This window comes from Mauremys mutica, chromosome 8, assembly GCF_020497125.1.
Source record: "Mauremys mutica isolate MM-2020 ecotype Southern chromosome 8, ASM2049712v1, whole genome shotgun sequence".
NCBI classification, from domain to species: domain Eukaryota; kingdom Metazoa; phylum Chordata; order Testudines; family Geoemydidae; genus Mauremys; species Mauremys mutica.
In genome coordinates, this window is record NC_059079.1 from 31182370 (window position 1) to 31200042 (window position 17673).

The following is a 17673-nucleotide window of genomic DNA, read 5'->3' on the forward strand; positions in this document are numbered from 1 at the left end:
AGGCCAAGCTATGTCTTTTATAATTTAACTATTAAAATTGCTAAACCCTTTTCTGACTTGGCTGATTTTTACTAGGTCCTACCCCTTACATAGCTGACTTTTGTACTTGTTTATTTTACATATGAAAATTTTTGAATCAGATCTCATTACTAGTTCACTACCAAGTAGAGAATATTTGTCTCTACTGTTCTTTTAATGCTTGGTCCATTTTGCAGACGGTCTTTCAGATGTTTGAAAGATACGCCACGTTACGGTATATACCTAAACCATTTTAACAGATGAAAAAATAGCTTCACAGGTTCGAATAAATTTAAACTTTGCAAGAATTTTTCTTCTGCCTTATCCCACAGACCAACCTGCTGCACTCATACTTCCAAAATATCCATTGTAAAGACTTCTGCTGCCTTCTCTGGTTTGTTCATCCTGTTCTCAATACAACCCACATATAAGTTATGTATGTACCAATCTCAGGGGGGACATGTTTTAAACTTCCCAATTGACTTACTCCTTTAAGTGAATTCTAAATCCAAACACTGCACTACAGTGTGTAAGTATTATTTTCTGAGAGTTTTGCCAGAAATTTCAACTATCTTGTGGACTGAAAATAGTATTTAATATAGATATGGCATTACTCTATTACAGTTTGCCTCTGAAATCCTTGTTTATGCCAACTTGCAAATATCTCTCAGTAATAGTTGCACAGTTATCTTCAATTAGCTATTAACTTCTTATTGAGTAAAAAATTCCAAAAAATTGGTCATACTTATGTCACAATGGCTTTTCATAGGCAAAAATCTTTTGGCGCCTTCTCTTTATTTAGCCAATTGCCACTTAAGTGTAATACCAAATCATTTTAGTGAATGGAAATGTTATTAATAAATTTTCAGAAGAAAATATATTGAAAAGCTCATGTAGCCATTAGCTCAGCTAACTAGCTTCATAGTGGCCATCACATTATTTGAATGTTTTGCACTGAGTCCTACTGCAGTTCAGGGACAAAACAAGGGATAATACAGTTGTTTTTCAGTGTATTTGGAATAATTTCATTTTAAAAGTGCAGAAATCCAATCACTTTGTTTATAGTGGACTGAGCACCATCCTTTGCTATTGATAATGACTTTTTTAATCAATGCTACCTTCTTGAAGGCACTTAATGGATTCGGCATGCTTGTGCAGTAGTAGGGGTAATGCACATGGAATTGCCTTTATGCACTTGTGCCAATCAAAATATATAGTAGTAACCGAAAAAGACGTTTATTGGGCAGCATCGGTGGTGTCAGCGGATTCACTAATAGTCAGTACATAAAAGTCTACAAGTTTCACTTACCTGATAAGCCTGATTGCTACAACTAATGCCAACAACTCATTCATGCCAAACAAAGGAATCCTTCCAGGTTCTCAGCGCACTGCAGTTTTCATGTCTCCAGTGTGTCATGGCCAGGATCCTTTTTACCACTCCATAGTTGGCAATGGGACTTTGGTGTCAAGTCTATATCCTTGAGATGCACACAAAGGCTACAAACTGCAGACTTCATATAAGCATCTGATTTGATCAGGTATAATAGGAATTCACCAGAACAACTTTATCAGTTCATTCTTGAGGTGGACTGTAAAACAGTCTATTTTGCAGAAAAATTGGTCTGCACCATTTGCTAATGATGTTTTACTCCTAGTAAGAGCAAGTGTTTGTGTGAGTAATCTATTTGGTGAATGCAGCCGAACAAAGTGTGAAAAGGAAAGGCTGTGGGCAATGGCAATTTTAGAATTCTGAATTTACTACATTTTATGTAGTGAATTAAAGCTTTCCCTGACTTCTCCAGAATTTACTATAACCCGCTAATACATAATTTACAAATCATTGCACAGCTTACAATATTAAACACTTATATGGACCTGTCAACATTTGAAAAACTATCACTAATCATGTATTTCAGGTGCAAAATAAGGTCTTAAAATATTTTCTCCATCAACAGTTTTGACCTATGGCTGAAATTCTCTCACTCCCCAATACTGCCACTTTTACCCATAGGCCAGATCTGACCTATTATTGTAGAGTTCTCGCTTATTGGTTGACAGCAGAGAAATCTGCCACAAGCCAACCAATAGTAAGAGCCAACATGAATATTGAGGTCATCCTATCTAAATTAAATGTAAAGAAATTTCCTAAGAAGTAGATTTAAAAAAAAATACACAAAACCATTATGATATTAGAAAATATTACTATTTCAATGGTGCTATTAGTGTGCATGATTCTTTGCAGAAATTCAAGATATAGAAAACAAAGATGCAAAATCAAAATTTTATACCAGGGATTGGCAACCTTTGGCATGCATCCGCATGTTTGGCTGATTGCGGCTCCCACTGGCTGCAGTTCGCCGGTCCAAGCCAATGGTGGCTGCGGGAAGCAGCGCGGGCCAAGGGATGTGATGGCCGCCGCTTCTCACAGCCCCCATTGGCCTGGAGTGGCGAACCGCAGCCAGTGGGAGCCGAGATCGGCCAAACCTGCAGACGCGGCAGGTAAACAAACTGGCCAGGCCTGCCAGGGTGCTTATCCTGGCGAGCTACGTGCCAAAGGTTGCCGATCCCTGTTTTATACTAAAAAAAATAATCAATATCTTATAGATTAATATTTTTACCCAACGCAGATTTTATTAACTGTACTGGAAATTTCAATGATTGACTATGCTGTACCTAAGGTCAACAACACACAGCATTCTATTTTGTAAACCATCCTGTATAAGCAAACATCCTATCTGAGTAAGAACTTATATATTTAGAACTACAATATGCTAGTGATACAGTAAGATCTTGTTTACTGAGATATACAGTAGAACCTGAGGAACTGATATTACAGTGGAAAGAAATCTAAATTACCTTCACAGATTTTCTACTACTTTCAAGTAATAAAAATGTTACATTCTGTACTCTAAATAAAATCTTAGTTGCTATTGACAGTTAGTATGAGATCCAGTCAGAAATACCAAGCTGTGAAAATAAGACCCAACTTTTGTTGTTGTTGTTGATACATCTGGCATCCAATCATGAAAAACAATGTCCATGTCACTAAAGTGGCCTCCAGGCATTCAGTATATCTACATCGGGGTTAAACATCTATGTGAAGATGTGACAGCACACCTTATAAAAGATATTATTGAGTAATATAGACTTTCTGTAATAACCAAACAGTAAAGAATATAGCTTTTTAAAGGTCTCCCCATGGCTGATCTCATGACTGAAAGATGAGACACTGTGCTGCAAGCTAAGTAATAAAATCTGGTGGATACTGTGGGCTAGCTTGTGACAAATCATATCAAAGTATTATTAAAGAAGGAACTTGAGACCCAACACTATTATTGATTCTTGACAGAATTTCTTATAAATAAATGTTGCAATCTGATCCTGTACTTTCCAAGGTCCTGATAGAATTCTACCCAGTATAGGGCAGGTTGCAAAACTATAACATTATATTAGTGAAAGTTGAAAGAAGCATATTCAGTGTCAAACAGGTAGCATGGTCTAAAGGAGGCCAGCAAGAAACTGAATTTCAGAGGCCTAACATGCCTAGAGCTGCAGATTACTATTTAAAATGTGCAAAGCAATTTCTGATTTTATAACTGTGCTGTGAACGTGTTAGTGGAATGAATCTGTGACCCTTTAGCGCACTAAGGACACACCTCCATTAGTGTCCATATTCCTGCACTGAAGAGGCTGATACAGTCAACTGAAATGACAGGGTGATAAATATAAAACCACTATCATCAATAAGACTGGAATGTAAAAGCACTTAGTTTCAGCCTAAGTAACTCACAGAAAGTTTGGTTTCAAGAACCAATGCATCATCCATCAGTACTCTACCTGCTGTTGACAAAGTAATTGTAAGATACCTAGAATGGAGGTTCAATATGAACTGACATTTTTGAAAGGAGGAATTGTGTGCTGCACTTACTCATTAAATGTATTTTCTTCCACTAAAGATGTTTCCTTTTTTAGTTTATGTATGAATAACTTTAGTTAAAGTTCCCTTGACACACTGACTTTGCTTTGAATAGCACCTATGTTCATTAACATAAAACCTGAAAGAAAATAATTTTAATGTAGCTTTTTTAACACTTCAAAAGCCTTTAACAAATGGATAGAGCACAATTATGTATTCTAAAGGGAATTATAAAGAGATCACACAAGGTTGAAAAGTTCTGGTTAATAAAAAACCTAAGTAAAAACAGGCACTCTGTGTGGAACTTTAATGCATACTAGATTAAAGTAATAAAATTATTTTAAAAATCTCAGTTTAATGTGGAAGTGTAATTATTTTGCACATACCACATTAGCCTGATGATAAAATAAAGGGTGAAGAGCAAGATAGTCAGAAATTAACTAGCAGTTAAATTGCAAGAGCACCTTTAAATCAAACTATTGAGTCATGGCAGAACTGGACAAATGTTTAGTATAGAACACATGTATGGGAGCCAACAGTAATACATAGCTACAATAATTTCGGTGTGAGTAGATGTACTAATTATTAATATCCTCGTATTAACTGAAGATATATTAATGATGTTACTTTAAAGGACTACTTGATAGCATGCCCCTCTAAGAACCTTATAGAGCAGTAATGGAAAAACCCAACACTGCTGATAGGATCAGGCAGTAGAGAAAGAGTTGTTACCAAATGGGGAATAGGTTAAAACACAGATCTGAATGTAATATAGGGTTGGACTTCTTTCTGTGAATATGGGCCTGAATTTATATCCCACAAGATAGCATAGACTGTATGGTAAAAGTCTCCTCTACTGTTCCGGTTATTTTTCATTTATGGCCAAGTGTTGTTTGTGTTTTAAACCTACATTTGAGATTGTCCTAACTCCACCTACTTATGGCAAACATTCTGCTCAAATTCACTGCTGTTCATCCACTCAGGATATGAAAATTGTGCCTAAAACCATCAAAAGCTGGTGGCAAGTATAAGCCCTGTGACAAGAGCTCTAGAAGGTAAGGAGCTCTCTGCTCCACCTGTTGCTGAAAAGGAAGAAGAATGTCCACAGACTTGCTCATCTGTATAATTATTATTTGTACTAATGTAGCACCTAGGAGTCCTCGTCATGGACCAGGATCCAATTGTGCTAGGTGCTGGACAAACACACACCAAAAAAGACAGTCCTTGCCCCCAAAAGCTCACAATCTAAGTAAGACAAGAGACAACAGATACAGACACTCAGGGTAGTACAAGAAAATACAGAAGCAATATTGGTTAGTATGCTATCTTATGCTGATTCCACAGCCTATTTACCCAGAAGGACAGAAGCTCCAGGGGGGAGGCACAGCTACAGAGATCTTCATTTGCATAAATTTTCTTCTCACATTTTGAAAGCTACCATAACTGTACCCAAACTCATTTGGTCCGTTAGTAGAACTGAACTGAGAGAAGAGAGGGGTTACTACCTTATTGCATGGACTTTGCTCAAGGGTCCAATGTGCTACTAGCTCCCCTCCAGTGAGGATGAGGAGAGTTGATGCAGACTGAAGATGTCAGGATGGGAGATGATACACAGGTGGTTCCTCGATGAGGTGCAATGCAGAAAGGGGTCTTCATGGAACCTGCAGAGGACAGCAACAGAGCTAAGTGAATTCTGGTGATGGTCTCTCCTTCCCAGCCACCAACTAAAGCTGAAATTGCTATACGTGGGTAAGGTGGCAGAGCCTCAGAGCAGGAGCAGGCAGCACTGCCCAAGGACCTGGAGACTGCCCTGCCTGAGTGCACCTCAGGACTCTGGGACTATACTACCCACTGAAACAAACCACGAGTGGGGTTTAGCAGAGGGGGAAAGGGAAAATGTCATGTGGTAAAGGACATTTGCCTATTGGATGTTCACGTTGAGGGGTAGGGAACCGCGTTAAGAGACTACTACGAAAGTTACTGTAGAGGAGCATATTATTTATCATTCATATATCTATATAGTTCCGTTTTCCCAAGTGGATGCTGTGTTCCCTTCCCCCTAGGAAAGTTCTCTTCATTTCATATACAGACTCATTGCTTGAGGGTGGGGAAGTATTGTCTATTAAGAGCCTCCAGGCAAGGTATTTAGTGATCCCAGAAATTTGGGGTGGAGGCTCACTCCGGTGATGCTTCTTAGTTTTAAGACAAACCCATGGCTATTTGCTATTTGTAGCCTTTGTTGTTACTGACCACATCTGGCAGAAGGGTTATACAAGAAAGATCCTTTGGAAAAATGTAGTTTTTATATGGATTAAGATCAGTGTCATCATTCTGAGTAAGAATTGCATTTTGCTCAGGAAAGGAGAGTCTGGGAACAGACAAGTGAGTGTACCAACAGCAGGAGAGAAGGAGGGAAGGGTGAAAGCATGACACAGGGCCCTTTGAAGAGTGCAATCTTTAAAGCAGCAATGAAAAGCTGAGGCCGCAGGAAAGTGGACACTGCAGCCCCATACCACGTTTAAGTGCTTACTTCTTGTTTCAAAGAGCTTGTCCAAAAGGAACAGAGTAAAGAGAAACTCCTACACCATCACTTAAGTGCCATTCCAGCCTTTCTAGAGCATCAGGTAGATTGAGACGGGAGCTTGGATAGATTGATGCAATGCACACCAAGAAAAACAAAAAAGATAAGCATTTGAATATTTCATAATTTTGCATGTTATTGATTTTAAAAAAGTCCTTACAATATTTCATGTAAATTGCACCAGAATCCATTGCTTCATGTTGATGGGAAAAAGCCTGAAAATGTGACCCATATTTAATTGATGCAAAAACATCTCCTGAGTCAGCAGACAGCCTGAAATAATAGCTCTGAGAAGCATGAATTGCCATATGCATCCCACTGTAAATGGGTGTTGGGAGTGAAACCATGGCATCAGGACAGGGTCACAGATTCCTATTGTACCTAGGGATCTGCTCTCATTTTTACTATTTTGCATTGACTTCAGTGGATTTATACCACTGCAGATAAGAAGGAAATCTCACTCTTCATTTAGAGAGACGAGAATCCAGAAAGTACTGATCTCTGATGAAATATGGCTTTAGATTATTCTGGAGAAAAATCAGGACCTTTGACAACATAACATGAAAAGTATCAATACAGTCTCTCTTTCATATTTTTAATGATAAATGAATTATATCTTTCTAACCTCTGTTGTGTTGCTGGTTCATTTGTGTGTGTCTTTCTGCTCTCTCTCTCTTTTGTCCCAGTTTTACACATCTGGTGTTCTTTACTTTCTTTCTCTGTGTAGGTCTCTCTCTCAGGTCTCCATCTCTTGCTTTTCTCCATGCATTCCAAAGCATTCAGATCTTTTCCTTTTGTTCTGTGCTCATTTTTCCTCCTTTACCATTTCTTCCTTATCTTCTCTCATTTCCTTTCTTTATGCCTAGATCATGCCCACTAGATCCACACTTGGAGGGTGCACTCCAAATGCAGATCTCAGCCCACTGTGCAAGACTGTCCTCCCAATCACTCCTATGCAGTTCCCTCTTCCACCATGACCCTGCAGACACAACTCCAACACAGAATAGGGTTTTCAGTGGGGACTGGGATGGAGACTGGGCCCTCCAGGGAGGTGTACGTTTGCCTCCAGGCCCACAGACATTAGACATACAGCCAGGATTGTATAATCTCTTCCATGGATTCCGTCTCCCTTCCTCTCAAGGTCACCAGGTAAAGTAAGGACCACGGATGATATTAGTATCCTGGTTCCTATGAAGGTCCCCTCCCAGGGAGGTGGATGTGAAGAAGGTGACCTTTGATGGCCTTAACTGGTGTGGAGGCATAGGACCTAGGGTGACCAGAGGACAAGTGTGAAAAATTGGGACGGGGGTGAGGGTAATAGGAGCCTATATAAGAAAAAGCCCCCAAAATTGGGACTGTCTCTATAAAATCAGGACATCTGGTCACCCTATAGGACCTCCAGACAGATAGCCTTGGCTGTCCATGGGTCACTGGGGATCTGCCAATTTAGAGGCAGGCCCTGCAGCCTTTGTTCCATCGCTTGAGGGAAGTGGAACTGGGGGGAGGGGAGAGGAGAGGAGAGAGAGAGAGAATTTGCCCCATAGAAATGTGGGGCAGGTGGGATTTTCCACTCTGTAATCCATGCAGAGATTTCCTCCCCCTGAGAGCCATAGGAGAGGATGATCTGGTCCTTGAGTTAATTTTCTACCTCTTTCAACATTCCCTTGTATTTTGTTGCTTCTGTTGCATACCTTTGTGACCTTTTCTGTTCCTTCCTAACCCAACTACATTTTTTTTTCCTTCTTGCATTTCTCTCTCTTTCTTTGCTTCCTTTCTTCTCACCTAGAAAATGCTTTGCCAGCAATTGGGGATGTGTCAGGGACGTGAGCAGTGGTGCCTCGTGGTCAGAGCAGGAGTCAGGGGCCAGATGCCAGAGCCAAGGGTCAGGGTCAGTCAGGGGTCAGAAATTGGAGCCAAGGGTCAGAATCGGGTTACCTGGAGCGAGGCAATGCAGGGGCAAGGCTGGAACAGGGCAGGAGCAAGGCAAGAACAAATAAGCGTAAGAGCTATTAAAGCCGCAGGCAAATGCTTTGAGCAGCCAGTGGCCTGCTGCTGTGGATCTTAAGAGCGGGTCCATTATTCCCATCAGTCAGGCAGGCATTTGGCCAATCGGGGCCCAGCTGTGCTTGTTAGATTGCCTAGGAGTTAAGGTAGCAGATGAGAAGGCTGGCTGCAGGTCCATACCCCTGATAGGATGTTACAGAAAACTCACTCCCATGTTATTCCAATAAAATTATTAAAACAACTAATACTTAGTTTTGATTTAAAAATCCTAGCAGAATAGGCACGTTTCTAGAATCAGGTTATAGAAAGGTTCAGGAAATTGGTATTGGTCTACAAAGCCTTTTACCTCTGTATTGTTGGTGTTCATGTAGCTCAGTTTTGCGGCAACCAGACATCTTTGTCATTCAGTGGCAGGAGACTATTAGTGGCCTCAGTCCAGTTTTGAGGCTGCACATCTCTCTCTCTCTCACACACACAATGGCTAATTAGCATGCTTTCTTCTTCTTCTTCTTCTTATTCACTCCCTGTGGAGCATAAGGCGCCAACCACTCTCCTCCATTCATTTTGTTCTTGAGCGAGACAGCAGAGTTCATCCCACTTCATTCCCATACCTTTCATTCCTCTTCAATGGTCCTTCGCCACGTCCCCAATGGTCTACCTCTCCTCCTTCTTCCTTGTGGTGTCCATCGTAGGGCAATACGAGGGTGTCTATCAGCATCCATTCTCAACACATGCTCCAGCCACCTCCATCTTCGTTGTTTGGCTTCATCCACTATATTGTTGATGCTTTCACCTAGTATAAAATCTTAAATAATTTATTTTTGCATTTCTTGCATCATCCATGTTTGTTTCTTCCAGAGATCATCAGCCAAGATACCTAGAGCTGAATAAACATGGAAAATGAACTCTCCCACCTGTAAAAGTGGTCTCTCCAAGGCAGACGGGGAGGACATAGAATGGGGTGTATGGGTAAGCCTCCCTACCTCAGGATATGCTCTATCCTTCCTTGGTTAATTAGAAAACGTTAGTTTCTTGTTGTATCAAGCTGACATCCATCATGAACACTAGATTCACTTACTAATTAAAGCATACTACAATATTTAGCTGATATCCAAAGGTCTGGAGATGCACCACTCTCTCACGACACAACCATCTCATTTAACTTTCCCTCTGAAAGTCACCTCCCTATCATCACGTAATTTATAGGAGCACTGAAACCTGTTGTGATTTATTTTGATAAAAATAAGTCTCTCCATATTTTCAGGCAGTAAAGCAGCTGTATTGTCAGTACCTAAATCACACGCAGTATTGAAAATGTAGTCTGAACACATTCTCGTTAGTGGAAAGCTCAAGTAATAAAAGGTTATCCTTGCTAGTGGTAGTCACATCTTTGACTTCCAATGTGAGATAGTGTGTCATCTTTCATCAGCAGATGGCTCAGGCAAACTCTATAGTTGGGATTTCCAAAAGGGTTAGTAGCCCAAACCCAGTGAAACTGAATGGGTTTTAGGCGCCAAACTCCATTAGGATCCTTTGAAAATCCCAGCCCATAGCAACAGATAAAGACTTACATGATTGTCGTCTAGATGCACTGCTTAGGGGGTTCAGGAGCAAGTACAATAATCTATATGTGGGTTTCAGTTACAAAAGAGGCCTGTTGTCGTTCTTCTGAAGCCTAGACTCTGACACTGTGAAGTGGAGGCAGAATAATAATAATGTGAAGTGGGGTAGGAACTACCAAAAGAATCAGCATTAACTCTAGCTTGAATACATCATACTTGATTTTGATCCTTGTTAGGCCAATTGGTAGTTGAAAAGCCATGTCGGAGGGCAACAATGGTGTGACTGCACCTCTCTCATAAACTTCTTATCTTTCTGGGAACTTATTCCAGAGTTTGCCATAGCAGAAAATAAAATAGTTATCTTGATCATTTTTTAAGATCAGTCTCTTAGCAGGTATGGAAGGTGCTCTGATGTGGCATTACAGCTCCTTAAGGCAAATTCCCTGCAGCAGGACTTTTGAAAAAATTTGTGTATCTCTCCCCTCATACTTTTTGTTTCTTGTCTCTTAGGTATAAGTGGGTGAGTAAGAAATTCAGCAAATAATGAGTTAAAAATCTCTTGAATTTAACTGCTTAATTATCTAATGTCAAGATTTAGGCCTCATTTTGGTACGTTGACTGTGATAAAACTTGATGGTAAACAATTGTAGGATAGAATGTAATTAAAGGAACACTCCAGTGATTTTTAAGTGACCAATTGGTTTCAAGTGTATGGTGCATAAATAGATACATATTTAATATTTTTAAATAAAGAATACTTAACTTAAATTCCCAAATATTTTTGAGAAATATATTTGAAGCAATGTCGATATTTGTGTAGCAGCCAATGGGTCAGACTCTACTCCTGAATTAGTGGGACAAAAGGGATATAGTAAGCCTAAGGAGATACACTATTGTGGGAGGAGAAGGATGACATAACCAAGATGTTTCTGAAAAGAACAATTTCCCTGTAGTGACTTACAGGTCCTGCAAACAGAAGAGGATGAGTCTGTGAAGGCCTGTAGGGGAATTTCATGACAATATGTGGTCTGCTGCAGGTCCTGCCTTACAGGAGCCAGAGAAAATCAACTTCTATGGACTTTGGGCTTTGCTCTCTTCAAATTAGACAGGAAAATAAAAAAAGAAACTAGAGCAGCATGGAAGCAGAGGGGCAATGTACTGTGTCCTTCCAGGTACCTTTCTGTACTTCAGGGTTTCCTCTCCTATTCAGCCCACTCCAACCCATCATTATTTACTCATGGGAACACACCACTACCTCTCCCCGGCTAACGTTATTCACCTGTAATAGGTATCCCATTACAGCAACAGTCAGTATACATGCAGCCCTATGACCCTGTGTCCAATTTTTTTCCCCTTGTTGCCATTATTTTGTATGTTCAGTCAGACCAGTCAATGTACATGTATGGCTTTCAGTAGCTCCTAAAGGGCTCAATCTTGCCTCCTCTGATATATGATGCCCCAAATCTTGCTGAAGGTCATTACTGAACGTATTTCCTTTTCTCCCTTCCGGGCCCTTTGTCAGTCTTTTGTCCAGCTCTCTGGGTCATATTACTGCAAACGTCATATCACCTTACGCTTATAAAATCTCAGTTACAAAAACCAGACAACCATGACTATGTAATACAATACCGTATTTTTTTAAATACTCCAACAATTTTATATATATAAAATGTCTGAATGAGCTTTCCTGATTGAGAAGGGTTACCCGAAACTAACCCTCACTTGCTAAGCAGGAGTTAGGGGTGCCGAATCCCAGTGAAGAGGAGAGTGTGTGGGAACAGCGGTTTCTATCTGGTGATGGTATGGACTCTGCCTAAAGAGTCCTAGATGTCATTTGACCTGCCCCTTTCCAGCCAGAGCTGATTAGACTCAATGGAGAGCCCTTGTTTCCAGTTGGTGATTTCTAGAGCTGACATCACTGCTGAGTAGGTCCAGGCGCTAAGCCTTAGACCACTGGTCCCCAACCTTTTCGTCTGGCGGGCGCCAGACGAAGGACCGTGGCGGCAGTGGAGCATCTGCCGAAATACCGCCGAATTTCTGCGGCGTTTTGGGGGTGACACCTCTCAATGACGTCTCTTGTCGGTGGAAAGTGGCATCATTGAGAGGCGTCGGCGCCGAATTTCAGTGGCATTTCGGTGGCAACGCCTCTCGATGACGCCACTTGCTGCCGACAAGTGATGTCATCGAGAGGCATCGCCACCGAAACACCGCAGAAATTCGGCGGATGCTCCACTGGTGGCCAGAATGTGGGCACATTTAGATGCCCCCATGGGTGCCATGGCACCCGCGGGCACCGCGTTGGGGACCCCTGCCTTAGACCTTGTATAGGAACAGTGAAAGACCACACAGAGACTGCACTGGCTGCAAGGTCCCTGCCTGCTAAGATCACTAAGAGCTGGGTTAAGTGGCAGAACCTCAGAACGTGACATTGCAGGAGCAGTGGCAGAGAAGCAGCAAAAGAGTTACATACACAAACACACACACACACCCCGCACACTTTTTAATGGTACTTTGACCAGTTTTATAGGTATTTTCCCCATTTCCATGATTAAAATTAACAACTGTAAAAGGGCTACACCTTTCCTTTTAAAGTACTGCTTTCCTTCTTGACTCATATGTGGAATGTGCCTTCTGACTCGATCTTGTGTAAATAACATGTAAAATAATCTATGCACTATCATGACCTGACAGCTGAAGCCTTTTGAGGAATAGGGCCTTACGTTGGATTATCATATGACATTTCCAAGCTCAATTATAGTTACAAGTCATATACTATAGCATTAAATTCTTCTATCACACTGATAACCTGCTAAGTGTACAAATCCAGTGTTATCCTTCATGGTCAGGTATATACAACAATTTCAAATCAAGGCAAAAAAGCAAAGCATAGCATAACAAGGGGAAGCTACAAATGAAACATCTGCCTCTGTTCTTGTTATTTTACTTATTCATCTGTTTAGCACCAATGATGTACTTGGATTTGTTCAGTGCACAAAAACAAATACAGTCCCTGAATATTTTATAATCTAGAACACAGACACAGCACGTGGGATATGGTGGGAAAGACAGTGGTGGAGATGACACAAGTAACTATACATCAGCCTTTCTGGAAAAGTTATTTTTCAATAAATAAGTGGGTTTTCCCCTTATTAATGAAAGCCAAGGCCTCTTTATCCTCCATGGCATTGTGTTCACTGGGGAAAAGTGTATTCTTGACACAAGTTAGCTACCTCAGGTTAAGAGCACACTTTTCCCCAGTGAAAACAAGGCCTGTCTGTGCAGTCTTAAGGATTTTAGTGGAGATTTGGGGCCATCTGTGTATACTACAGCCATGTGAGATCTATAAAGCCAGTAGACATATTTTCTGTGGCCTAACCTGTGGTCCTACTGTTTTCATCTTAAAGAGCAGGCAGTTTAGCAAGGAGGCAGCAGGTCTCACACAAAGGTAGCCTGAGAATGCTCCTCTGTGCTGCAGCATTCTCCAGGCACAAGAGGAAGCTCTTCAGGCCTGCTCAGTAGTGGCAGGGGAGAAGCGGAATTAGCATGAGTGGGGAAGGAAAGCTGAAGGGGGGGAAGGGGAAGGAGGAGGAGAAGAACAGGGAAGGGAAATAGAAATGAAGAAAGAAAGGAGGGCAAAGGAAAGGGAAGAGATAAAGCAGTGGAACCAGTATAGGCTGCCTTTCAAAGCCATTTCAAGCCAGGCCAGGCTAGCTCTAAGTGGGAAGGAGACAGAACGGATTGAGAAAGTCAGACATAGAAATGAGAAACTCTTACAGAGAGCAGGGGAGCAGCGGGAAGAATGGCAGGATGTAGAGGGAGAAAATTCACTAAACAGCAATCTGGAAACATTTGACTAAAGGCAGAGGGAGGAGAGAAGAAGAAAGAGCTGGTGGTAGAGTTGGGAGGAGAAACACTTGTATAGAAGGGAGCCATGAATGTAGAATTCTGTCTCTTATAGACTCCGTTTCCCACTCCGGACTCGGCTGAACTATCCCTCCTCACAGCTGATTTTTTCCCTTCCTCACAAAGATGCTTTTGAAAAGCAAACTCTTTGCCATTGGAACGCACCAGATTGCACCAAATGGCAGGTATTTAGAAACAAATTTCCTTGGGGGGGAGAAACAAAGTATTCCAGGGCTTTAATCTCGTCTGGAAAAGCTAATCAGTTTAAACACTGGAGCGGAAGAGAAGCAGAAAAGATGGAGAGAGGAATGACAGCACATCCCACATGACAGAGACTAATGCGGGCCCCAACAGTGCCTCCAAGGCCAGAATTTGGTCCCCAGCCAAAAGTTAGCAATTGCCACTGTTACCACCAAAAGTATACTATGCATCATGAATCGCTAGTACAGCACAGGAACACTCTTCAGCTAACAAACTCGCCATGCAAATAACTCCCTCAGCAATTTAAAATCCTTGAGAATATTAACCTCTCCACATGATTTGGCTCCTCCATCCAAAATATCACATACAGCTTCCTAGGTTGAGCAATAGGCATTACCTTCTGTACACTGAAGTGATAGTGTATGCTACTGATGTAGAGAGAAAAAAGATATATTTTTTTAAAAAATCAATAGCTTTATTACTTAACTGTATTCCTTTACCATTTCTCTATCAGAGAACAAAGTCAACAGAGAATAATGGCCACTGATGGAGCCTCATTTCCCACCATAGTCTACTCTCCGATGAAAATAATAGGATTTGTAAAATTATATGGTTTTATCAATATCAGTGCGGGCTATGGCACTTAAGAGGTTAAAACGCTTTCTTCAGCTACTGAAATAACTTAATACTCTAAATTATATCCAGTCTCTTTACACAGTAATAACTGGTAATTTATGAAGTGCTAAATTTCTTTTGAATTAATCCAGATTATTGCAGTTCATTTTGGAACACACTGTTCTTATAATCATCTCTCCTAACCAGGATTTTTGGAGGGGAGAAGAAGGTTTCTGTGCTGCAATAGGCTTTTGGAAGGCAATGTAATAAAAGACACTTCATACACTGTGCAACTGAAGCAAAGAGATTCTCCCATCTGTAATTGTGAACTGCTGCAAATATTTCCAGTTCAAATGAGTATAACTGTGCTTTGGTTTTGTATAGTTCAGTGTTGCAAGTGGTAAGGAAGATGTTTAGATGAACACAGTAACGAAGAGGTTAAATCTGATTGTAATTAGATTGCAGTATGCATGGTCATGTGGTTAATAGTAAATTTTCCTTGATTAACTAGTCCTGTTTGTTAAGAGCTCCTATTAACATTAGCACTCTCTGTGTTGGCTGTGGAGACACACCATGGACCAGTGCAAGATTAATGAAAGCAGGTACGCATGCTGATTAGAATGTGGCAGTTTAATAAACTCCTCTAACATTAAATTATTTAATGCATTCATGCTCATGTAGGCTATTCAATGGTCAGCTTGACCACCTATGTGTTAATATTGGGAATTGAAATGCAGAGGATGGAAGAAATATAGCAGTGTATGAGGTAATTAGCTCTCATGTCTGATAAATGGGGCAATACCTATGTGTATACATGTTTTAGCACACCACATGGTTCTTTCATTAACTGGAATCTTTTGCTGAAAATTTTGTAAACGTTTAGTCTGAATTTGATTCCTTAAACAATTCAGCTAACTACCATGAGCTATTGTCTGTTTAATATTTGAAACAAATTTACCGTCAGCTAGAGAGATAAGACACCTAGTTAAAGTTAATGTAACACAAAAAATTATGTTTGAAGCTATAAAATAATTTGGACACATTTTCAGTGGATACATTGTTTTGAAATAGGGATGTGTTTATAAAATAGTATTTGAAAAGCTAGATTTTATCAACTGATGGTTGCTAGTATTCTAGTGCTCACCTTCCCCTCTATCCTGGGAACACTGGCAAATGTTTCACATTTCATGAAAGTTCCTGAACATCAGGCAGAAAAGTTGCTCTTCAAATCAATACTGACATAATCTGAACATGCACTTGAAATGTGCAGTGAATCACATTCCACCTTGTCATGGGGGCAACACGAGTCCTATGTCAAATACCATGTCAATTCATATTAAAAGGAACATAGCACAAATGTCATGTGCTGATAAAACACAATGTGCACATTATCTGATGCATTTCATCTCATCTTAAATGACATCCAAAACTCCAAAGTGGGTGTACTTCTAACTAAACTGCTGCCTGTTAGCACCCCCTGCCCAACTCTTTGTGTTGGTGTTTGATTTTTTTTCAGATCACTTAGCAAATCTAAATAAATGATACAAACAGCTGATGGGCTTCAATTCAACTCTATGTCCAGCACAAAAATCTTTCACAAAATATAACCTTCCTAAAGCACTTCAGTGAATGAATAGTTCAGTTATTGACTGTGGTCTTTGTCCATTTATTTACAGTAAGATACTCATCTTAAATAGCTTTTATATCATTTTAAAGTAGGGCTGTTGATTAATCGCGGTTAACTCAAGTGATTAACTCAAAAAATTAATTGTGATTAATCGCCCTGTTAAACAATAGAATACCAATTGAAATTTATTAAATATTTTGGATGTTTTTCTACATTTTCAAATATATTGATTTCTATTACAACACAGAATACAAAGTGTACAGTGCACACTTGATATTATTTTTATTACAAATATTTGCACTGTAAAAATGATCAACAAAAGAAATAGTATTTTTCAATTTACCTCATACAAGTACTGTAGTGCAATCTCTTTATCATGAAAGTGTAACTTACAAATGTAGGGTTTTTTTTTGTTACATAACTGCACTAAAAAACGAAACAATTAAAACTTTAGAACTTACAAGTCCACTCAGTCCTACTTCTTGTTCAGCCAATCGCTAAGACAAACAAGCTTGTTTACATTTATGGGAGATGATACTGCATGCTTCTTACTTACAATGTCACCTGAAAGTGAGAACAAGCATTCGCATGGCACTTTTGTAGCCAGTGGTACAAGGTATTTATGTGTCAGATATGCTAAACATTCGTATACCCCTTCATGTTTCGGCCACCATTCCAGAGGACATGTTTCCATGATGCTGATGCTCACTAAAAAAATGTGTTAATTAAATTTGTGACTAAACTCCTTGGGGGAGAATTGTGTGTCTCCTGTTGTTTTACCCGCATTCTGCCATATATTTCATGTTATAGCAGTCTTGGATGATGACCTAGCACATGTTTGTTTTAAGAACACTTTCACAGCAGATTTCATAAAATGCAAATAAGGTACTAATGAGAGATTTCTAAAAATAACTACGGCACTTGACCCAAGGTTTAAGAATCTGATGTGCTGTCCAAAATCTGAGAGGGATGAGGTGTGGAGCATGCTTTCAGAAGTCTTAAAAGAGCAACACTCTGATACAGAAACTACAGAACCTGAACCAGCAAAAAGGAAAATCAACCTTCTGCTGGTGGCATCTGACTCGGATGATGAAAATGAACATGTGTCGGTCCACACTGCTTTGGATTGTTATCAAGCAGAACCCTCATCAGCATGGACGCATGACCTCTGGAATGGTGGTTGAAGCATAAAGGAACACATGAATCTTTAGCACATCTGGCACATAAATGCCTTGCAACACTGGCT

General features: G+C 40.2%; 1 long non-coding RNA gene across 1 annotated transcript in view; it reads right to left on the reverse strand.

Annotated features, from left to right (window-relative positions):
* Positions 1 to 17673, reverse strand: part of LOC123375656 — a 59771-nt gene that overhangs the window by 12202 nt on the left and 29896 nt on the right. The window contains exon 3 of the long non-coding RNA XR_006581548.1: positions 5440 to 5595. This is a non-coding gene — a long non-coding RNA (uncharacterized LOC123375656). The remainder of the gene's footprint in view (positions 1 to 5439; positions 5596 to 17673) is intronic.